Raw genomic sequence first — 25077 nt, forward strand, 5'->3', positions numbered from 1 at the left:
ATCCATTAATTGGTACTTGTACAATACCTGTATGAAGCCAGCTCAAAATTTCCTTTGTCTTAGGACCACATGAGAAAATGTTAAATACTTAATCTTAGTACTCAGGGACACTGTAGCTTTATAGTGCATTCCTGATTCTCCAGGCTAGGAACCTTTTCAAAAGTGAAATTGCCTTGCCCTAGCCTGTTCTCTGTGGTTAGAGCATTGGCCCACAAACTGAAGGGTCATGGGTTCAATTCCGGTCAAGGGCACGTACCTCAGTTGCATGCTCAACCCCTGGCATCTGGTCAGAAAGATCAATGAACAAATGAATCCTGACTGCCACTCCACCCAACCAGAAATTAATTTCATAACCCAGTTCCCTGAGGTAGGAAAAATACTCCAGGGAGAGGAATAGCACAAGAATCCTGAACCAATTAACAGGACAAGAATTTGCCCAGACGTTCCCCCTCCCTCAGGAAAAGCTCTATACTATCCGTGACTATGCCTACTTCGCAGCAGGGGCTACCATGGGAGTGAAAGGTCTCGCTCAAATTCCTTTCCGTGTGCAGTCACTCCTATGCCTAGAACCCAGTTCCCAGACGCTACCTCGGGTGGCCTGTTGCTCTACCTTTCCAGAGAACTTTTCTGTTACCCAGCTACCACTGGCGACCAAGACCATGTTCCCCACTCTCCAGTGGCTCCCATCTTGCTTAGAATGAAATGCACTCCAATGCTCTTTCCTGGGCTCTCAGGCCCTCTGGGCACTCACTGCTCAAGTTTATTTTATTTCTTTACTACTCTCCACTTTCTTGGTCAACATCAACCAATAAAATACTGCTACACAGAACCCTAGGAAAAGGAAATACTAGTAGTTATCAATTGAAAATTTTTTTGTTTTTTAAAGGTAAAGTCAGTCACAGACTCAACCGAAAAGTAACTTTCTCAAGAGACGTTAGAGTACAATGAAAATAAGTCAGGTTTGAAATCTAGTCCTACCATTTACTACCCGTGTGAATGTGGAGAAGTTATATAACCTCTCTTAGCTCATTTCCTCATGGTGATAATAACAGCACTTACCTCATAGGGAGATAATGTATGTCAAATAGACTTGGCCTGGCATTTAATAAGTATTCAGTAAATGATAGCTAGGCCTAGTAAAGACTGCCAACTTCATGCAAAGATTTTCCTCTGAGAAACCCTGTGAAGTACTTAGCATAGTATATGGTTCATAATGGTTATAAACAAATACTAACTCTCCTCCTTCTCTCATAATGGTGGGGAAATTGCAGACTTCATAAATTACCAATTCTATCAGTGTGGCCAGGTTTCACGACACAACCTACTTACCATTTAGGTAATTTAAGCTTTCAGTCAGTGCTTCTGGCTGCTCCCCTCAATGGTGGTTGTCCTGGAAACTGTCACTCACTATCTTTCAATGGCAGTTGCCTCTTGACCTAGACAAAACAGAAACAGGAAGAAAGAGATAGGTAAAACATGAATCACACCAAGACTGGGCAAGCTGAACCAAAGCCCTGTCCCAAAGACCATCATATACAGCACAGTGGCAGAATCCGACTCGGCTGACTCTGAAGAAAGCTGGCTCTTTCCCAGGGGAGAGGTAGAGTTGGCTCTAGACTTCCCCTTTCCTATCAGATGATATGGTCTCAGTACAGACTACATTGTCTTTCCTTAAATTAACAGGTCTAATACATCTAAAAATTCATATGACATCTTACAGCTGGGAAGGATCTCAGATATCAACTAGTTAAATGCCCTCATTTTTAAGAAAGGAACTGAAGATTGGAAAGGGTGAATCACACAATTGCTTAGAACTAAAGCTGGGATTCTACTTAAAAATAAGATGCTCTGGAAAGTGGGTGAGAAAAACAAACATCACTTGGCTATCTACCACACCTCAGGCAACATGTTATATGTTTTATATAAGACAATAACACAATAATGTTACCCTTATAAAGAATCTAAATTTCAAGAGTCAAGTAACTTGTCTAAGGTCTTACAGCTTTCTAGTAACTAGGTATTCAGAATTTAAGTCTATCTGACCTAAAAAGGCACTTCACCATTCTCATTGGGTTGCCTTCCAGATTGGGTCCTCAAAAGGGCCCCAAACAACCCAGAATGGATTAAAACTAAAAACAGCTTCTCTGTCTGCAATCTTACCCTTCAGTTTTGTAATGAGCCTTCTTTTTACAAGAGAGCTGAAAAGTGTAATAACCCATTGGGTCTCACCCCTAATATGAGTTAGTGAAGATAGAAGATCTTCTGTCTATCCTGTCTTAAGGAAGAATGGAAAGACAGCTATGCCAGGGACAAAACTAAAGCTTTTGTACGTAGTCTTACACTCAAACTATCCCCCTCTCCTTTCATCGCAACTGCCCATCCCTCCCCTTCCGTATCCTGTAGACCACCTTCGACCGCCTACCAAGGATGCTGGTCCCTTAAGTCTGATTCCCACACTTCCACCACCAACACCATAACGCACACAGAGTGTACCCTGCCTCTATCCCCCTAGAGAGCTGGAAGGCTAGAATTAAAATGGAGGAATAATAAAATGGTAGTTTTTTATGGCTTTTTTAAAAAGATGAGAGCCTGAAGCCTCAAGCCAATATGACCTGAAGAGAAAAGAATCCTACCTAATAAACTAGTAATATGCAAATTGACCGCACCTTCGCTACGCCCAAGCCACGCCCACCAGCCAATCAGGGCGAGTATGCAAATTATTCAACAAAGATGGCGGCTAATTTGCATACACTGAGAGAGGGAGGAGTGAAGACTGAAGACAACTTGGAAGAGGGAGGAAAAGCGGAAAGCAAGGTGGCTGCCAGAGGGAAAGCCTGGGCGGGGCGGAGCGGGGCTGGCGGCAGTGGTGAGCGGGTGCAGGCGCGGTGGCCGAAAAGCCGCTTGCAGGATTTTCCTGCAAATGGGCTACTAGTGATTAATAAGCAATGAAAATAGGAAAAAAAATAGGAAAAAGGCTCTGTATCAGGGCAGCACCCAAAGGATGGCCTGGGTGAGTGTGGGAGAAGCTTTAGTTCTCTCTCTCCCACATATATACTTTTAAAAAGACTCAGTCTAAATAGAATAATTGTGATTACTATTCAAACAGCTTCAGAAGTGGCCCACAGACCTTCTGTCCTGCCCTCACCCATCACCTCTTTCCCTCTTTCCACCAACCTTACACGCGCACACACATAATTTACTCCGCATTGACTATAACTTCTCCCACATACAAATTCTGAACTCTAAGAAGTGGTCAGATTTATGTGTATGTCCACTAAGGTCTCTGCAGTCCTAACAGTGAAAGCAGCACCCCTACTGACAGCTACTGCCCCCACCACCTACTGCTAAATTTGCTGGCATATTACTAAGGCCCAGGGGGCTATCCCCCTCAAACAGGATAAAATGCACTGCCAAAAATCAAACAGGAACTCCAGGCAATCCTAATTTGTTTTCAACAGTCTATATTCTCTCCTGTTTCTCAGGGGCGGAAACAAGCAGCAAATGAATTCTTTCCTTTGCTTCTGAATGACTTTCACTTCTTGCAACCTCGGCGTACTAGGCTTCTGTCCCCAGACACAAGAGGATGACTGTAAACATCCTCAAACTCTTTAGTGCTGCCCCTTCAGAGAGCGTCCCACCCTGTGAATTCCACCCACATCACTTCCCTCAGGCAACGTCTCTGTGCTTGTTACTGTTGGTGGTGATGGTGGTGTGCATGTTTCTGTTGGTGGAGAAGAGATGCAAGGACCCTTACAGATAAGGAGAGCCCAAATGCCTCATTTTCCAAAGAAAGTAAGTCCCAGAGAAGAAAAGAGAAAAGACTTACTTGCCCAAGGTTGCAAAGCAAGTTGAAGTGAATATGATTGAGTCCACCTGAGATAATTAACAAGCCACACTGAAGAAATGCATCAGTCTATCATTTGACTGCTGAAGATTAAAGCTTTCTTAAATACATATCACTTTTGCTCCCAAAACACTTTGATAATAGATAAAAATGCTAGTAGGGAATTCTGCTTCCAATATTATCTTCCCACAGATAGCGACTATAAACTCTAGATAAAAAAATTTTAAACAACTGAAGTTCCAATTCAATAAAAACAAACCCTAGGTTGCTGGTTAGATCCCCAGACGGGGCACATGCAGGAGTCAACTGGTGAATGCATGAATAGGTGGAGCGACAGGGTGATGTTTCTCTCTCCCTCTCTTAAATCAACAAATAAAAATTTAAGAAAAAAAATAAATCCTAGCCAAAACCGGTTTGGCTCAGTGGATAGAGCGTCGGTCTGCGGACTGAAGGGTCCCAGGTTCGATTCTGGTCAAGGGCATGTACATGGGTTGCGGGCACAGCCCCGGTGGGGGGTGTGCGGGAGGCAGCTGGTCGATGTTTCTCTCTCATCGATGTTTCTAGCTCTCTATCCCTCTCCCTTCCTCTCTGTAAAAAATCAATAAAATATATTTTAAAAACAAAATAAAATCCTAGGCTGTCCAGAGGAACCAAAGACAGAGCCCAGAGCAGCCAGAGATAATGATAAGAAAGAGCCACAAAAGGAGAATCCAAGTTCTATGTATAAACTCCGCCCAAATTTCTAGCTGACCCCTGAACCATATATACACAGGGCAGAATCCAAGGACCTCAGCAAAGGATAAAAGAACCAGACTGAGATTTGAACTGCCACCCGCCACAGGTAAGACAGGGTTTGCTATTTTAACCAAGTTAACTGCCTACTAAAATCAACAGAAACCAGAGTCTCCATAACATAACATTCACATTCATTTATGTTCAGGATAGAAATCCAAATTACATAAAGAACTAGCAATTAAACCTCTCTGCAAGGAAAAAGACAATCAGCAGAGGGCAAGTCCAAGATGACCCAGATGTTGGAATTATCAGACAAGGATACTAAAGCAGCTATTACAACTAAGCAAAGAAATTTTTAAAAAATTTAAAGTGGCAATTATAGAACAAATTTAAAAAATTCACTGAATGAGCTTAAGAACAGAATGTAATTGATAGAGAAAAGAGACCCTGAAACTTGGAGATGAATCAACAGATATTATCTGAACTGAAATAACTCTGGGTCATCTGCAGTCTCTAGAACCACCACCCTCAAGCCCTTCAGCTGAGTGTCCTCCATGACAACTTAACTTGCTGATAACAGAAGTCTGATCGCAGAGAGAACCAGATTGACTGGGGATCACAGAAACCATTACCTGCAATTCTGTTGGACTGGCCACCCCGCATCTACTAATTAATCTCTTTAGGCATCCAGATATAAGCACCGAACAAAGTGTAAAGGAGAAAAATGAGAGGGTAGGATAAAAGTTTAAATCTGAACTAACCATAATATCCGAAGTCCTAGAAATCAAATCTAATGCCCATTGTGTATACTGAGAAGCAGGAAATAGTTGTTTTTTCCCCTATAATTGCTGAGGTAGCACCCTCAGGATTGTTCAGAAAAAAAGCCAGAGGGATTTTAAAGTTTTTTCTGCCCTATACAGTAACTTCACCCAAAAGCCAACTTGGTAAACAGGCTGATGGCAGGAAGGGGTGGGACCCAACAACCACTGGGTCTGGGCCTGCAGAGTACAGCAGCTTGGTGAGAGCCAACCCAGGGTCACCAGGTTGATAAAAGCAGCTCATGTGAATGCCATCACTGACCAGCTTCCCACACTCAAGGCACTTCATGTTGGAGTTCAGAACGCTCCAGGTAAAAGTGCAGGAAGAAACAAGCTGCAGAAGACATGTCCATTTCTATAAGCCCCATCTTTTTCTTGTCTCCCACCTCCCACCCCACCTGCCCACAAGGGAAGAGAATACAGAGCAAGTGATCTTTTCTGACTAGAGCGGAGAAAAGAAGAGGTACCCCCTAAGTGTAAAAAAACTTGAACCCTGCCACTAACATACAGTCAGACCTCAAGAAAAGTCTTTTTTTTATGCTCTCTGGGTCTCAGTTTCATCAGGTGAACAAAGGTCAGATGAAATAACATCTAAAGTCCTTTCCAATAACAATATGTATGACATCCTGAGTTTCCGGTCAAGATAGAGGAGTAGGTAAACATGGCCACATCAAAATTACAACTAACTAAACTATAAAACCACCTACATTGAGAACCACCTGAAATCTAGCTGAACATAAGTCCTATAACTAAAAATATACAGAAGATACCACATCCAGACTTGTAGGAGGGGCAGAGACATGGAATGGGCTGAACCCAAACCCACGTGGTGGTTAAAAATCGGCACGGATGCCAAAACTGGTTTGGCTCAGTGGATAGAGTGTCGGCCTGCGGACTGAAGGGTCCCGGGTTCGATTCCGGTCAGGGGCATGTGCCTTGGTTGCGGGCACATCACCAGTAAGGGGTGTGCAGGAGGCAGCTGATCGATGTTTCTCTCTCATCGATGTTTCTAACTCTATTCCTCTCCATTCCTCTCTGTAAAAAAATCAATAAAATATATATTTTTTTTAAATCGGGAGGGATATCTCAACTCGGCTCCAGAAGTTCCTCCTGAGGAGTAAGGGGTCCCAGCCCCACACTGGACTCCCCAGCCAAAGGTTCCAGTGCTGGGAAGAGAAGTCCCCTTAACTTCTGGCTGTGAACACCAGCAAAGACTGGCTGAGTAACACGAATAGCTGCTGGAGTCTTAGGCGTTCCTCTTAAAGGGCCTGTGCATGGACTTAATTGGACTCACTCTGAGCTCCAGCACTGGGGCAGCAGCTCCAAAGGTGCCAGGGACATATGGGGAGAAACTGAATTGTCTGGCTTTGAAACAAGGGCTGGAGGGGCAGCTTTCTCCCAGACAGAAGTGTGGGCACAAGCCATTGTTCCTTTGCTGAGCCTTCACCCCACAGAACTGGCAGGCAGGTGCCATATCTGAGTCTCCATCAAGGTGGCTAAATGCTCATTGCCCTGCCCCGCCCCCTACTGATTTCCTGAGACCCCACCCAAACTGTATGAACCCAAAGAGACCCACACCAAGACACATCATAATTAAAATGGCAGTGGTTGAAGAGAGAACCATAAAAGCATCGAGAGAAAATCAACTATCTACCAGGGAGTTCCATAAGACTGTCAGCCGATTTCTCAATAGAAATTTTGCAGACCAGAAGGGACTAGCACAAAATATTCAAAGAGATGCAAAACAAGAACCCACAACCAAAAATACTTAGCAAAGCTATCATTTAGAATCAAAGGACACATAAAGAGTTTCCCAGACAAGAAAAAGCTAAAGGAGTTCACCACCACCAAGCCAGTATTACAAGAAATGTTACAGGGTCTTCTTTAAGAAGAAATAAGTAATAATATGAATAATAAAATGGCAATAAACACATATCTACCAACAATTACTTTAAATGCAAATGGATTAAATGCGCCAATAAAAAGACAGAGGTGGCTGCCCCTGGTCAGTGTAGCTCAGTCGGCTGGGTGTCGTCCCATGCACGAAAAGGTTGCAGGCTCAATCCCTGGTAGGGTGCGTGCAGGAGGCAACTGATAGGTGTTTCTCTCTCTTCCACTCTCCCTCCTCCTCTCTCTAAAGATCAATGAAAATGTCCTCTAGTGAAGATTTAAAAAAAAAAAAGGCAGATACCCTTATCTGCCCTCCCCCACCATATGACAGATGAGCATGCAGACGAAGAGACTTGGGACCTTCTTGGGAAACTAGAAACAGACAGGACTAGAACCCAGTAACCCCATCTCTAAACTTCAGGGTTTTCTCACCATACCTAACAAAGAACCAAGAGTATAAGCAAGACTGGAATTGGAAGGAATGGGTTTAAGAACTTTCAAGCACTTTGGAAGCACTATTAATAAACAATTGAAAAAAATAAAAATAAATAACAATTGGTAAGACTAACTTTTGTTTAGGGCATCATTTAAAAGAAGGCTCTCAAGGACCGCCAGCTGGCTCTACTGTTCCCGTTCCTAACACGTCGCCTGTAACTGGGACTAGGCTTCCTTGGCGCTTGGCCCATGTTCGTGGCGTTTAGCACAGAACCACAGGCCTCCCCTCCCCCGCCTCCCTCCACTCTCTGAAAAAGCAATGAAAAAAACATATATCCTCAGGTGAGGATTAACAAAAAAAATATTTTTTTAAGTTTGTTTTAAAAAGTCTTTGTTGGTATATAAAATACAATCTTTCCTATCTATTATGGATTCAATTCCTTCTTATCTTCATATGCAATTATCCCCATTCTCTCTTACATCATCATTTTTCTCTCTTTAACTCATGCCCATCGACATACAAACATGCTACTTGAAGTGTGGTCCACAAACCAGCACTGGCTCACAAAATGTTACCATTCGTAGTACAGAAATCGAGAGTAAGCATTTAGACAGTCGTGTAGCAAAATGACACTGCTGCAACATCCAAACAGATGATCAGAGAACTTCTCAAACAGGGTCTAAAGCTGTAAGAGAGTTGATGCATTCACATAGTGAGTCACAGGTGGAGTTAGTTACATAAAATCAGACAGAGTAGTCCCAGACAGATTAAGAACAAATTAATTGGTCCTGCATCACAGCTAACTTGAGAAGCTGCCCTCTAGAAGAGTGCTTCTCAATACTGAATGTGCATGCAAAGCAGCTGGGAGGGAGAGGGGGATCTCAAAATGCAAACTCTGATTCAGTGGGTTTGGGGTGGGACCTGAGATTCTTTATTTCCAACAGGTTCCCAGTTTGATCCAGAGGCCCCATCTGAGAATCAAGATTCTAGAATTTCCCGTCTTGAAAAAAAATAATAAACTCTCTTGGTCTCACATCTTCCAGCTACTTCAGCCCCAATGTCTCTGCTTCTCTTTATAGCAAAACCTCTTGAAAGAGTTGTCTATACTCATTTCTTTTTTTTTTAATATATTTTATTGATTTCAGAGAGGAAGGGAAAGGGACAGATAGAAACATCAACGATGAGAGAGAATCATTGATTGGCTGCCCCCTGCACACCCCACACTAGGGATTGAACCCACAACCCAGGCATGTGCCCTTGGCCGGAATTGAACCCGGGATCCTTCAGTCCGCAGACTGATGCTCTATCCACTGAGCCAAACCAGCTAGGGCTATACTCTTCATTTCTTTACCTCTTATTTCTTCAGTTCACTCCAATCAGGCTTCTACCCTCAACACTCCACTAAACTGTTCATCAGAATCAAAAGCCTCAATATTACCAAATTCTGTGGTCATTCAGTAACCTCTAAACAGCATTTAAAACAAATAACCAGTCTTTCTCCATCCCACACTTTCTTTAGTTCCAGGTTATCATACTTTCCTGATTTCCTTCTTATTCCACTGGCTCACCCTAGTCCAGTGGTCGGCAAACTCATCAGTCAACAGAGCCAAATATCAACAGTACAATGATTGAAATTTCTTTTGAGAGCCGAAAACCAACTTCTGCGCATGGGCCACGAAGTTTCAATCGCACGGTACGTGCGCGCCTGCACGTGGTGTTTTGTGGAAGAGCCACACTCAAGGGGCTAAAGAGCCGCATGTGGCTCGCGGTTTGCCGACCACTGCCCTAGTCTTTTATGCTGGCTCCTTCTCTGCTTGACCAGGGCCAGTCCAAGGACCTCTTTTCGGTATCTGTAGCCTCCCTTATGTGGGTAATCTCATTCAGTCCCACGACTTTCAATATCAATGACCTCCAGATTTTTACCTCCAGCACTAGTCTCTATGAACTCCAGAAGCATATCAAACAGCCCACCTGACATCTCTATGTAGACGTCTAATTGGCATCAAATATCCACATATTCTCATGTTCTCAATGGTATTTACCTCTATCCTTCTCTCCCCAAACCCATTCCTCTTCAAATCTCCCATCTCAGTTCACAGCGCCACCATTCATCAACTTGCCCAGATCAACTTTCTGGCATCATTCTGAATTTTCCTTTCCCTCACACGCCACATGGAAATCCATCAGCATGTCTTACCAACTATTTCCAAATTCTCTTTCATCTGTCCCTCTGCTCTCTGCACCCCCATTAATCACCCTCGTCCAAGCTACTGAATTCTCACCCTACCTCCTACAATAGCCTCCTTAAACCCACCTGCTATCAACTGCCCCATATAGATCGCTCTCCAAACAGGCAAATTAAATTCCTAAAAATCTATCCTGCTTAAACAAAACAAAATACTTCTAACAGCTTTCCCTTTCACTTAGAATAATCCAAAGTCCTCACCACAACAGCCTCCAAAGCCCTACATGACCCGGCCCCTAACTACCTCTCTGCCCTCATCCACTACCAGGTCTCCTCCTCACTTCCTGTTTCTTGTAAACACTGTATCACTGTATTCACTCTTGCCTTAGGGCCTTTGCACTGGTTATTCCCTTTGTACAGCTGGCTCCTTTCTGTCACTGAAGGGTCATCTTAAATTTTACCACCTCAGTAAACACTTGACCAGTCAATATAAAGTACCTCTCAACCTCTAAAATATCACCCCGGTTTATGCTCACTTTAGCACTTAACCCTATCTGGTATTTTTTCTATTTGTTTATAGTTTGTCTCCTCCTCCCCATCCCTATCCCCACCTTCTATCTAGCTTATCACTGTATCTCCAGTACCTGGGTGACAATGATCTGAGATGGAGACACAAATTTATGAGTCATGTGCACAGATGTGTGGTTACTAGTCAGTGAGGTGGATGAGATCACTCTGGGAGAGTGTCTACTATGAGAAGAGAGGAGGGCCTGGGACAGAACATTTAATAGCTCTAGAAGGGAGGATGAGCCTGTAAAAACAACAGAATAGGAAGAAGAATAAGACACTGTTATGTCACTGGAGCTAAGAGAAAAGAGAGTTTCTGGAAGAAGGAGTGGTCAAGAGTGTCAGCTTCACTGAGAAAATTAAAGACTAACAATGTCTTTTGAATTCAGCTTCATGGAGGACATCAGTGAACTTACTATGAGGTGTTACAGAGAAATGAGAGGGGCAGAAGCCAGACTGGAGCAGACTAAGTGCAGTGAAACAATGAATACAGATAGCTTTTTACAAACGTTTGGCTATTTGAAAGCAAAAGTGATGGATCAAAGAGAATGCAGGGCTCAGAAACTCTTCTGTTTTTGTTTATGGGGGTACTAACCTAGAACTGCAACATGCATGAATTGCAAGTCCCAATAGTTTCAAGTCACCCAACGGTCCCAAACCTTTTTTTCTCACATCCAGCTTAGATTGCCACTTCCCATGGACTGAATTGTAAAATGCCCAGAGCATCAATCTAGAAGTCTTGTGTTTATACAGAAATCTCCCTTACAACAGTGGAAGGTAAAAATGCCCTTGAAAAAAAAAAAATGCCCTTGCATACACTGTCCCTTGGTGCTATCAGGAACAGAATACAGGGCTGTACATACTAGAGGGCCAGAGTCATCAAGGTTTTCTGTTACAATTTTAATTTCAAAGCACATTTTGCGGGAGTCATTGTTATTTCTACCCCTAGTAAGAAGTTTCTTTCCGTTTCACGACCTCCACAGAATTTCCCTTTGTTTCTATGCCACACTCCTTCTCCTCCCTCCCTGCTACCCAGGTCACATACTATAATGAAAAGAACACAGATGGTCTCAGAAGCCAGGGAATCTGCATTCTCACTAACAGCTTAGGTGATTTAATGTTACAATCTCAGTTTTTCCAAGTGTATATCTATCTATCTATATAAAAGCCTAAGTGACCATTAAGACCAGAACGACCGGTTGCTATGACACTCACTGACCACCAGGGGGCAGACGCTCAACACAGGAGCTGCTCCCTGGTGGTCAGTGTGCTCCCACAGCAGGAGCAGCGCTCAGCCAGAAGCCAGGCTCACGGCTGACAAGCGCAGCTGCGCGGTGGCGGCGGCAGGCGCAGCAGGGTGGGGATGAGCGGCAACAGAGCTGCGCTTGGCCCCAGCTGGGGCTCCTCCCCAGCCACCTGCGCTTCAGCACTGCTATATCCCCCCGAGGGGTCCCAGATTGTGAGAGGGTGCAGGCCAGGCTGAGGAACCCTAGTAGAGATTATAATATCTTCATGGGTCTGATATAAGGATTATATGAATATATAATTAAGTGCCTAAGTATATAAGTAAGGCCTTGCATAAAATATATTCTATAAGTGTTGATTCCATTTTCTTCATCACCATTCTAATTAAGTCTTACATTCCTTGCACATTTTTATTTCATTTCACTTTCCCTCTGTGTACATTCCTTCCTGTGTACCAGGAAGCCCTTGAGAAAGAAACCTTGAGAAATTAACTTGCACAGTTCCAGCAGAAATGATTTTTTTTAAATATATTTTATTAATTTTTTACAGAGAGGAAGGGAGAGGGATAGAGAGTTAGAAACATCGATGAGAGAGAAACATCAATCAGCTGCCTCCTGCACACTTCCCCACTGGGTATGTGCCCGCAACCAAGGTATATGCCCTTGACCGGAATGGAACCTGGGACCCTTGAGTCCACAGGCCGATGCTCTATCCACTGAGCCAAACCGGTTAGGGCACAGCAGAAATGATTTTAAAGAAATACTAAAAGAAGTGGTTGAGTGATGGGGTCAGAGGTGTAACCCAGTAGCATCTGAAAAGGCAGGGATGATACCCAAGTCAGAAGAAATAGGCTCCCTGCCAGGTTCTCTGTGTCTCCCCTCACCCAAGTTTCATCCTGTAGCTATGGCAGTTCTCTTTATCTCATTCTTTTACTAAGTCATGCTTAACAAGTCTCAAGTCAATGTCTTCAGTATTAAAAACAAATAAAACAGTATTCACACTCCACACACTGGGCAATGGAAGCCTGAGTCCTAGTCTTGTCTCTTCGGTTTACTGGTTCTGTGACCCTTGTAAAATTACTCTAATTCTGAGAAGTTTCCTCATTTGGGAAGCATAAATGACAATATGTACTAACTACAAGATGTGATGTGCCTGGCCGGTGTGGCTCAGTGGTTGAGCATAGGCCCACGAACCAGGAGGTCATGGTTCAATTCCTGGTCAGAGCACATGCCCTGGTTTCGGGCTTGATCCCAGTAGGGGGTGTGCTGGAAGCAACCAATTGATGTTTCTATCTTTATATCCCTCTCCCTTCCTCTAAAATAAATAAAAATATATTTAAAATAAAAACATGATTATTGTTATATTATAGATACATACAGAGTCTACCTTTGACCAGTTTTGGCATAAGTTTTATTGAGAAAAGTCCTCAGTTCTAGGATACTCTATTCTATGTCCCAAGGCTACCTGTGTCCAATTCAAGTCCTCCTGTCCATGATAGCTGAGAAATTTATATTCTTTCAAATTTCACTTAATTCCCTTTTCTTAGCAAGGTTCTTGAACTTCTCTAACTAAATGGCTCCATGTCCCCAAAATGGTAAAGACCTCTAGTCCTGATGATCTCCAAGAGCCCTTTTTTGGCTCTAACATTCTACGTCTCTCCATCCTATGCTCCCAGAGCACTTTGTCCACATCTCTACTTAAACAATTTCCAGTCTACTTTGCTTTACAGCTTTATCTTATATATTACCTCATAAGGAGAGAACAGGTGGTTGACTTACTGAATTTTATATTCCCCACAGCACTTAACATGGAAATTTGTACACAGGAAGTACTCATGAAATATTGGTAACTGCTTGATGCTAATTTCTAATTTTTTGTACCTACTGTCCATGCCACATGATAATAGACTACATCTTATGCTTTTATGATCCTTTTGTACCTCCATAGACCTGGCACAGTGTAAAAATAACAGTTAATATTTTAAAGACCAGTGACAGTGACTAGTTCATTTCTTGATCAAGGTGAAAAAGCCATTCCCAAGAGATGAGTATATCCACCAAAAGACATATACAAGACTAAGAATGTTCATGGCAGATGTGTCATAGAGCTGTAACTGTCCCAATTATCCATCAACAATGAATAATACTTGTGGTACACCCAAACAATGAAATATTACATACTACTATATACAACATGGGTGAATATCCAGATATAATGTTGAGCAAAAACTCCAGACCCAAAAGAGCTTATGTTATTTGACTATTTATATGAAACTCAAGAACAGATAAACTAATCAATGGAGATGTAAGTTAGAATAAGTGGTTACTTGAGCATCCAGTATTGATGAGGAAGAAGAGTGATGGAGCATTCTGGAGTTCTGGAAATGTTCTGTATCTTGATCTCATGCATATCTTGATGTGAGTAGTCTTTACATGACTGTATACATAAAAATTCATTTCTGAAAATTTTGTGTATTATACTGTAAGATATATCTCAATAAATGTATAAACAAATATGGAAGAAGAAAATCAGAACTTTAGTTATCAGTATTTTATAAAAGTACTAGAAGCCATTCTAATGTACAGCCAATGCTAAGAACCACTCTTCTACCTCAACAAGCTCAAACTTAAGACTCCCAGGTCTTCCTACAATAGTTAACTGTGAAATAAGGTAATAACAGAAGCTTGAAAAGATGGTGGAGCAACTCAGCTGGTGTGGCTTAGTGGTTGAGTAGCGACACACGAACCAAGAAGTCACTGGTTCGATTCCCGGTCAGGGCACATGCCTGGGTTGTATCCTAGTGGGGGGCATGCAGGAGGCAGCCATCTATGATGTTTTTCTCTCATCAATGTTTCTATCCCTCCCTCTATTCCTCTAGCCTCCTTCTCACGCTAAAAATTAATTTAAAAAAAACCATTTTTTTAAAAAAAAATATGGTGGAGCAGGAAGAGACTTACTCTTTGAAATGAGTAAGGATCCAGGGCGAGGAGGAAAGTCAAGATCAGTGCTGATGGAACTAAGAACATAGCTGAAAGAGACAGCGAGTAGTATGACAACTCAGATTTCAGTTCTAGCTTCACTACTGACTAGCTATGGTCATGAAGTCAGGCAAACTGCTTCAGTTCTCCAGCCTCACAGCTTGTAAACAAGATCTCCCAGTGTGTAAACAAAGTGTGGAGAGGAAGTTGAGAGGAATCAAGTAAGAACAGGCCCTTTTGAAAGAGCAAACCACTTATTCTGCAGTATAATTATCTACTTATTTATCTCCCCTCACAAATCTTGAGCTCTTAAAAGGTCAAGAATATGTATTTCATCTATGAATCCAAGCATATGCATAGAATGTGGCATAGTTCAGTAAATGTTCAATGGCTAAATAGCTGAAAATTATGAGAAGTGCCTTATTTATGTTCTTATAAGAATACATATACTTATATCTATAATAATAAAAGGGTAATATGCAAATCTAACGGCACAACAGCAGAATGACCATCCAGACAACCTTCCGGACAAAGCCAGGGCTGCGAGGGCCTATGCTTGCACGAATTTTGTGCATTGGGCCTCTAGTAGATTTATAAGAAAGAATAATTCATCTCCCACATGTACACCCCTTTCAAATAACATTGAAAAATACTGTTTTCCTTATTAACACCAACTAAAGGAAGTCCAAAATCATCAAAAAGACTCCTTAGAATGTCCTACTAGAACCCTCAAAAGTCCATGCCTCCTCGTCCTCCTCCTTAAATAATATACCTCCTGATAATAGTATCTAATGCTTATATATTATTTCATAGTACAAAGTGTTTTCACTACCATACTCTCAACTCATCCTCACAACAATTCTATGAGGAGGTATTATCAAATCATTTTATATGTAAAGAAACTGAGGCTCATATTTTAAATAATTTGCTGACCTAAGGCAATGCTACAAGCAATTAAAGGAGAACTTTCACTTTCATTTGTCGCCTCCTTCTTCAGTGCCCAGGAGGAGAAGCAGGAACATTGCCACTACCCCTCCCCTGGCCTCCACAAGAGATGAATTAGTCACTAACTGTTTTTGCTTCATTGATCTTACTATTAAATTTTCCTTATTCCCATGAAAATCAGTTATACAGATTATTTAAGCAAAGAGATAAGGCCAGCCCAAGAAGAAAAATCCCAAAACTATGAACAGCCACATTCAAAAGCTGCTGGCTAACATTCTTGTGTATAAAGCTAAAGAAAAGCAAGCAAAACTTGCTCTCACAGGGAGCTATAAACCTTACTTACTTAGGTAGTTAGTTATGCATAGCTGACTTAGTTCATACTTGTTTTTATTTTTTCTTCAATAATTTGTACTGTCTATTGTCTTCCCTACACCATTACAAATTCTGCAAAGGTCACATCTTAGGAAGGTCTATCTCCTGGAAATGCATATATAGTACCCAAACTAGAATGGACCACTAGACATGTTTTACTGACCCAGTAATTTATATAAACTGCCTTTCCCAAAATTAAAAATTATAATACTTCAAAAGTAATCAACAAGTTGGCATTCTTCCACAGAATTAACATATATAAAATCTAGTCTCTAAGAAACAAACACCAAAGGACACTTAGCACCTACCTTCCTTCATGCCAGGCACACATTTGATGGGCACTTAATAAAGGTATGCCAAATGGATGGTAACTAAGAGCTTAAAATCCAATAGAGTAAAATAACCAAGAACCAAGAGATGGGTAGAGAATGCCAACTGAACTGGAAAAACAGCCAATCAGAGTCTAAGGCAGTTCCACCCAAAGTCATGCTTGGTGTCCCAAAAGGGAACACTGGATTTAAGCACCTCATTACACCTACTGCAGAGACCTATAGCCCAAGTGCATACACTAAGGCAGGGGTCTACCATACAGGTTCTCTCTCGTCCATGAGCATCTCAAGCAGCAGCAGCTCACCCTTCCCCCCAATTACTCCACACTACCAACCAACGCTCTGAAGCCCAGCCACAGGGCTGCAGGAGTTAAGCCAAGTAGTACTAAAAGTTTTTTCTGGCACAAGCCTAAACCGATTAGTTTAGGTTACAAACACAACTGCAAGATTCCACTACACTGATGAAATTATTCTTTTTCTGCAAACTAAAAATAACCTATTTATCAAATCAAGAGCATTCCTCAAATATTTTTGTTCTTTCAGCAACTCAAAGTTCCATTTTCTCAAATACTTCATCTGGAGTGTTTTATTGGATCCAAATCTCCCCACATGCCCCCAGATTCCCCACTTCTCATCCTAATCCTATGAGCACAGCAAGAGATCTAAACCCCTTTCCTAACTCCAGCTTGTAAAGTTTCTTTTCCAATAACAAACATGGACAAAGCTTTGTGGTTCTTGCCTTGTGCAAAGCCACAACTGGAAGACCGGCTGAGTTGCAGCAAAGAATAATGAAAAGCAAAATGAAAAAAATGAAGGACAAGACAGGGCATGATCAGGAAGTCAGCTAAATGCTTTTCATTCAGGCAGGAATGAAAGGAACCCCACCCACTTAGAATAGGGCATTCGGGTGAATGGTTTCCAGTACAGACAAAGCCAGACTGTACTTTATCACCTTATAATACAGCCATCAAGCCTGCTCAGGGAGATTCATAATCAAAGAGCTCTGAACAGCCTACAAGAATCATTATTCTAAGGTTGAAGTGGCAATTTCAAGGGAAATAAACTCGCATAAATTATACAAATCAAACCTCTCAAACCTCAATTGCAGATTTTCTAGTCATAAAGAGTTGAGAGGGGCTCAAATCATACCACTAGGAAGTGGGAGTTCCAAGGAAGCTTGAATTCCTGTCCTCAGTAGCTCTCCCGGCCTGGGATAAGCCAGCGCTCCTTTTCCAAAGGTGGAAACACTATGACCTTTGAACTTCCTTATAGTAGTCCCTTGTTCTTTGAAATAGCATCGGAAGAATGCCACAATACTGTGCCACCTTATATCAGCAATTTTCACCCTTTTTCATCTCATGACACACATAAACTAGTTAGTAAAATTCTGTGGCACACCAAAAATTATTTTTGCTGATCTGATCAAAAAAATAGGTATCATTTTAATTCATTCATACTGGACAGCTATTGTGTTGGCTGTTGTCAGTTTTTAATTGACAATCTAAGGGAAATAAACTATTTCCTCACTAAATAGTCAGGTATTGTATGTTTTAAAAATTCTATATAAATCTAACAAAGCATTTGCTAGTCTAGAACAGTTACTTGAGATACACATCAACATACTTCCCACAACTTCCAAGACTTCAATAACCCTTGTTTTTAATCGTTTACTGTCTCTTTAAGACAAAACAAAAGAAATAAAAAACCTGGCTTATTTATAAAAACCACACTCTCAGAAACATTACTCCTAGAAAAAAATAAATTAGCCTGAGACCACCCAAGGCGTATTGTGGTAACAGTTCCAATGCAGAATCTATTCTGTGTGTCAAAGCTAACTGCAAGCTGTGGCCATTCCTGGATTCATGAAATCAAAGAGAATCAGAGCTAGAGCGATTCCTGGATCAATTATCATCCAGTCCAGCCTTTCATTTTAAAGATGGGGAAAATAAGGCCCAAAAAAATGAAATGGAGACTTGAAGCAAAATTGGGCCTAAGACTTAGAATTCAATCTACTCAAGCCTCTTCTGCCACACTATACCTCTTGTAAGACTAAGTTTACAAGAGTTAAGTGGCTAAGGAAAAGGAGAGAAAAGAAAGTAAATACGTGTACAAGAAAGTTTATTCTTGTATTGTTATTTATTTTACTAGAGGCCCGGTGCACGAAATTCGTGCATGGGGGGAGGGGGAGTGTCCCTCAAGCCAGCCTGCACCCTCTCCAATCTGAGAGCCCTTGAGGGATGTCCGACTAAACAGGCAGTAGGACATCCCTCTCACAATCCAGGACTGCTGGCTCCCAACCGCTTGCCTGCCTGCCAGCCTGATCAGCCCCTAACCACTCCCCTGCCACCCTGGTCACCCCGAACTGCCCTCCCCTACCGGCCTGGTCACCCCTAACTGTCCTCCCTTGAAGGCCTGGTTGCCCCTAACTGTCCTCCCTTGCCAACCTGGTCCCCCCAACTGCCCACCCCTGCAGGCCTGGTCACCCCTAACTGCCCTCCCCTGCAGGCCTGGTCACCTCTCAACTGCCCTCCCCTGCTGGCTATCTTGTGGCGGCCATCTTGTGTCTACATGGGGGCAGCCATCTTTGACCACATAGGGGCAGCCATCTTGTGTGTTTGAGTGACGGTCAATATGCATATTACCCTTTTATTATATAGGATTATTTTCTTTTTTTATTTTTTTTTTTAAATATATTTTATTGATTTTATTACAGAGAGGAAGAGAGAGGGATAGAGAGTTAGAAACATCGATGATAGAGAAACATCTATCAGCTGCCTCTTGCACACCCCCTACTGGGGATGTGCCCGCAACCAAGGTACATGCATATATAGGATTATTTTCCATACAAACAATTGTAAACCTACTTTTGCCCCACCCTGTACTTGGTACCATGCCAAAAGACCAACTCCTTGTGAACCCTCCTCCTCCTCTGCTGCTTTGCAGTGTGACTCAGGGCCAGTTACTGTTCCTCCCATCTGCCTTAATTTCAAGAGTTATCTTAAATTTTACCTAAGTTCTACTAAAAGTAAGATATAAATTGCCATTCACACCCTAATAGGGCCTCCCAAACACTGGAAAGGCAAAGTCAAAAATAACCAACAGCATGGAATGACTACAAGAAATTCTTGAACAGAAAAGATAACATTCTTTGGGAGAAAGGGAAACATTTTATCATATTTTCTTTTTTTTTAAAAAGCACTCTTTTTAAAAATTTATTGATTTTAGAGAGAGGAAGAGAGAGAATATCGATTTGTTGTTCCACTCATTTATGCATTCATTAGTTGATTCTTATATGTGTGCCCTGACCAGGAATCAAACCCGCAACCTTGGCTTATTGGACCAACACTCTAACCAACTGAGCTACCTGGCCAGAGCCAAAAGGGGCACATCTTTTTATATATATATATATATATATATATATATATATATATATATATATATATACATATATAAAAGGCTAAGCGACCATCGCATCCGAAACAACCGAACAGACGACTAAACAGTCTGTGTGGGGCGACCAGGCCGGCAGGGGGGTTAGTGAGGGATGACCAAACAACTGAGCAGCAGGCTGCGTGGGGCGACCAGGCCAGCAGGGGGGCAGTTGGGGGTGACCAGGCCAGCAGAGGGGGGCAGTGAGGGGCGACCAGGTTGGCAGGGGGGAGCAGTTAGGGGCGACCACTCCAGCAGGGGGTGCAGTAAGGGGCGACCAGGCCAGTGGGGGGGCATTAAGAGGCAACCAGGCCGGCGGGGGGGCGGGCAGTTGGGGGCGACTACGTCTGCAGGGGGGGGCAGTTGGTGGTGACCAGGCCAGCAGGGGGGGCAGTTAGGTGTAATCAGGGAGGCAGGCAGGTGAGCAGTTAGGAGCCAGTGGTCCCAGATTGTGAGAGGGATGTCCCAGCTTGGAGAGGGTGCAGGCTGGGCTGAGGGGACCACCTCCACACACACACCCCGTGCACGAATTTCATGCACCAGGCCTCGTGTGTGTGTGTGTGTGTGTGTGTGTGTGTGTGTGTGTGTGTTTGAGAGAGAGAGAGACACCAATAGGCTGCCTCCTGCATGGCCCCTACCAGGCATCAGGCCCAACACCAGGACAGGGACCCTGACCATCAAACCAGCAACCTTTTGGTGCACTAGATGACGCCCAACCAACTGACCCACACCAGCCCGGGAGAAAAGGGCACTTAAAAAAAAATGACTCAAATGGATGGCCCCATTGAAGAAAACCACATTTCCAGGCTTCATATTCTAATATCAAGAAGGCCTTGGAGAAAATTTCATTTCTCTGAATTTTGGTTTCTTTAACAGTAAAATAAAAAGTATAGACTTTCATTCATTCTAAGGCCCTTTCAGTTTCTAAAAGGTTCAACATCTTTACAAGAAAGGAAGACAGTAGCCCTAACAGTACCCAAAAGGCAAGGTACTGAAGTCTTAAGCTTGGCTACTGGCCTGGAGATGGGTCCTGATAGATAGGCTTCCTAGCTACTAGTCTTCCCACAACCTGACAATGAACATCAGTGGTACCACTAAAATTAAACATGGGGGACACAGTGCATACTTTCTTCAACAGTGTGTCCACCTTTAAGGATCTGGTTTGACCATCTGCAGATGGTTTAAATTTACCATTGCTAGTTGTTTCCATCCCTTTCCTTACATCAAATTAATGTTTATTGATGTCTACTATTAAATATATTAAATACCTCAATATCTTTATTATGTTTTCTCTTTCATTTAGCATTTTGCATATTAGAGATTTAAAGACCTATGAAAAAATTTAAAACCTTAAACACAATAACTAGAATTTTCAACAAACAGAATGCAAAAAAACTATTGAATATAAGCAAGTTTTTTTCTAAAGCACATCAGTCTATATAGCCAATTCAGCATTCTCCTTTCAAAGGTTGCTCCTTCCTAGGGATGTGGCTGATGGTGAAAATGCAAAATAATGAAAGCAAAGAGGACAATAGTTTTGTTTTCTGCTGACTTATCAACACATCTTAATATGGAAGCTACAGTGTAACAGAGATTAAAGCCAAGAATTGAATCAAGCAAAAGGAAATGCAAGCTCCAATGGAAATTATGAAAAGTAATGAATCTTAAATAAGCAGGTACTTGCCTGACCACCCACTAAGCCTGGGATAAAAATGATTTCTATCAACAAGATTACAAACAGTAATTTTCAAACTTCAGTATGAATATGGAATAACTTGTTAAAATTTGAGGTACCATCCTCAAATATTCTGATTTATTGGACCTGTTGTGGAGCCCATAGATTCACATTTATATTCTGATATAATCCAAGACTATATACTACTTTTCAAAGTACTATGTGTGGTGAAGGGAGAATTGTTAAGTCTCCTGGATACCTAAATGTTTGTTTTCTGGAGTGGTGTAACCTCTAGTATATGTTCCAAAAATGACATGAAGGCTGATTTTCAACTGTACCAGACCCACTCCATCCCTACAATAGACACTTGAGAATTAATATGGGCTAATTTCAATCATTTAACAAGGAAATCCTTTCCTCCACCACCCCCTAAAGCAACTTGTGAAGTCAGTGCTACCTCCACTCTTGTTACCAAAGACCCTTCTAAAGGGGGTGAGTAGGAAGAGATCAACCAAAGAACTTGTATGCATAACCCACAGACACAGACAATAGGGGAGTGAAGGCCTGAGGCAGGGGGACTGGCTACAAGGGGTCAATGGGAGAAAAAAGGGGACATATGTATACTTTCAACAATAAAGATTTAAAAATAAATAAAGGGTTACTTAAAAATCCATCATTTGATGTGCTGGGGGGTGGGAATGGCCTGGGAGAGGTCAATGGGGGGGAAAGGGAGACATATGTAATACTTTAAACAATAAAAAATTTAATTTTTTTTTAAAACATCATGATTTGGGCTCCTTTTTTTAGAGGGTCACTCACTGGCTTTATTCTGGGCTCTGTTCATTTGTTACTTCTCAGAGAAGTCTTCCCTATCATCCCTAAGTGAGATCCTCTCTAAAAATGAGCAGCCAGCCCCAGCCAGTGTGGCTCAATTGATTGGGCATCATCCTGTGCACCGAAATATTGCCAGTTTAGTTCCTGGTCAGGGCACTACCACTGCATTCCTAGTACCCAGAACCACATCTAGCAAGCATGCAGTAGGTGCTCCATAAATGTTTACAGATGAATAAAGCACTACTTCAACAAACAAAGTAAGTTCTTGATCTTTTCATCCTATCCTATTCAGTTCACCTGCCACACTCACTGCCATCAAACATTTCACCCTGGGTGGCAAGTCTTCCTTTTGATGGTTACATCATTCAGGAAACTGAATCCGGGTGCCAACCCAGAGAGGCATCCTGCCACCTGATTTCACTACTCTGTAGTAACCTGAGATTCTCCCCCCTTAACTAAACTGCACTAGAGGTTTAAAAGTCCATCCTACAAATGTTTCCAAATGACTTATACATACTGTATAGGAATGACTTGGCTTCTACTATGTAAGGAGTCAAATACAATGTTGGCAAACACCAGTGTGAGAACTGCAAGTTTCAACAAAAGCAGAACATAGTATGTTGGCAGCCAATATCACTTCACTCTATTCTGTATCAAGTCAGCCAAACACTTTCTGTCAAGACTCAGCTAACTCTCACCACACACAAATATTTGTCTATTCATTTGCTTATCACAATAATCCTACATAATAAAAGGCTAATATGCAAATCAAACAAACACCAGAACGACCGATCGCTATGACGCACACTGACCACCAGGGAGCAGACACTCAACGCAGGAGCATGTCAGTGTGCTCCCACAGGGGGAGTGCCGCTCAGCCAGAAGCCCTGAGCCGGGCTCCCGTTTGGCGAGCATAGTGGCGTTGGCAGGAGCCTCTCCCACCTCCACAGCAGGCGGACATCCCCCAAGGGCTCCTGGACTGCGAGAGGGCACAGGCTGTGCTGAGGGACCCCCACTCCACCCCCACCACCCCACCCAACCTCCCTCCCCCCAAGTGCATGAATTTTGTGCACTGGGCCTCTAGTATCTTATATAGCACATACTATGCTTTATATATATCACCCTAATCCTCAAAAATAGTTCTTCCTACAAGATAGGTATTATTATCTCCATTTTATAGATGAGTAATTTGAAGCTCCAAGAAGTAATATGTAAGTAATAAATAAATAGCAGGCTGGGATTCAAACTCAGGTCTACTTGAGTTTAAATTCTTCCTTTTTTTCATTGTAACACTTTCATTCCTAAGGCTCTGCCCACCATCCATCGTCTGTGCTACACCTGCCATACAAAAGATATCTGATAAATGTTTACTGATTCCAAGAGGTAAATAAGATATTTTAGTTCAAACGCAAGAATCTGCCTAAGATGAAATTCTTTAGTCCAACTTTAGTTTTAAAACAAAAAATCAAGTTCACTCAACTCCCTTTGAATAATAAAAAGTATTGGAAAATATAGCCTTTTCAGCTAAAAAAAAATAATAAAATTCTGGGTTTATTCCAAAATGGAACCTATCAAAATATAATATATTACTATGGAAATCTGGATATAAAGCAAGTGAAACTACAAAAGCAATGTTGTTTAATACACTAAGAGGTAGACATGAAGTAAAATCTGAACTCAAGTTGCAGCTCTAAAATAATTCTTGCCTCCCCAACTAACATGATAACCTAGCCCTAACCAGTCTGGCTCAGTGAATAGAGCCTGCGGACTGAAGGGTCCCAGGTTCGATTCCAGTCAAGGGCATGTACCTTGGTTGCGGGCACATCCCCAGTAGGGGGTGTGCAGGAGGCAGCTGATCAATGTTTCTCTCTCACTGATGTTTCTAACTCTATATCCCTCTCCCTGCCTCTCTGTAAAAAATCAGTAAAATATATTAAAAAAAGAAAAAAAAATGGGCCCTAAAATTCAAATGTAATAATGCCTTTAAAAACACTTCATAAACTGTAAAGTGTTATACAAAGATAATTATTAGTGTAATTTGAACCTTGATGACAGAATAAAAGCCTAATGTAAGATTCAACTTATAAGATCAACATTATTAAAAGTCCCAAATGTATCTGGATCATTAAAAGAGATAAGTGTCCTAAACTCCAACTAGTTTATCCTTTAAAAAGAGAGGATGTGGTTTACCCAATTATTAATCTTTTTATGTCTAAGTCCTATTTCTCCAACTACATTATTAAGTTTATTGATGGCAGAGAACTGAGATATAAACATCAATATATTGTTTTGTTTTGAGAAGGACTAACAATGATCTCACCACAAGGAATGGGGGTAATGGCAAGGAGACTGAACTCTTCTATATCCACATAATAATTCCCTCCTTTCATGCTGAGGAACTTATCCATTCAGAACAGTAGTTGCCAGGTCTATAAAATGGGTTAATAAAAGAGTCCAGATAATTTCCAGCTATAAAAGCTATGATTCTTAGGGGCAGCCAATAAACACTATCAGCATAAGCCTATATATTGGCTTAGTACTCCACAGCTAACGAGAACTAAGCAGAGTACAGAAAAAACTCTCAATAATCCTACCTAATAAAATAGTAATATGCAAATTGACCGCACCTTCGCTACACCCAAGCCACGCCCACCAGCCAAAGCCACGCCCACCAGCCAATCAGGGTGACTATGCAAATTACCTAACAAATTACTAACAAAGATGGCGGTTAATTTGCATATGCGGAGGGAGGGAGGAATGAAGACTGAAGACAACTTAGAAGGAAGAGGGAGGAA

The 25077-nt window shown here is 41.9% G+C and overlaps 1 protein-coding gene across 3 annotated transcripts in view; it reads right to left on the reverse strand.

The window, feature by feature from the left end:
* Nucleotides 1-25077, reverse strand: part of LUZP1 (leucine zipper protein 1) — a 124806-nt gene that overhangs the window by 74977 nt on the left and 24752 nt on the right. For all 3 annotated transcript variants that reach the window (XR_008556959.1, XR_008556958.1, XM_054720922.1), the window contains exon 2: nt 1330-1436. The gene's annotated coding sequence lies outside the window, so the exon portion shown is untranslated. The remainder of the gene's footprint in view (nt 1-1329; nt 1437-25077) is intronic.

This window comes from Eptesicus fuscus, chromosome 9, assembly GCF_027574615.1.
Source record: "Eptesicus fuscus isolate TK198812 chromosome 9, DD_ASM_mEF_20220401, whole genome shotgun sequence".
Taxonomy (NCBI): Eukaryota; Metazoa; Chordata; class Mammalia; order Chiroptera; family Vespertilionidae; genus Eptesicus; species Eptesicus fuscus.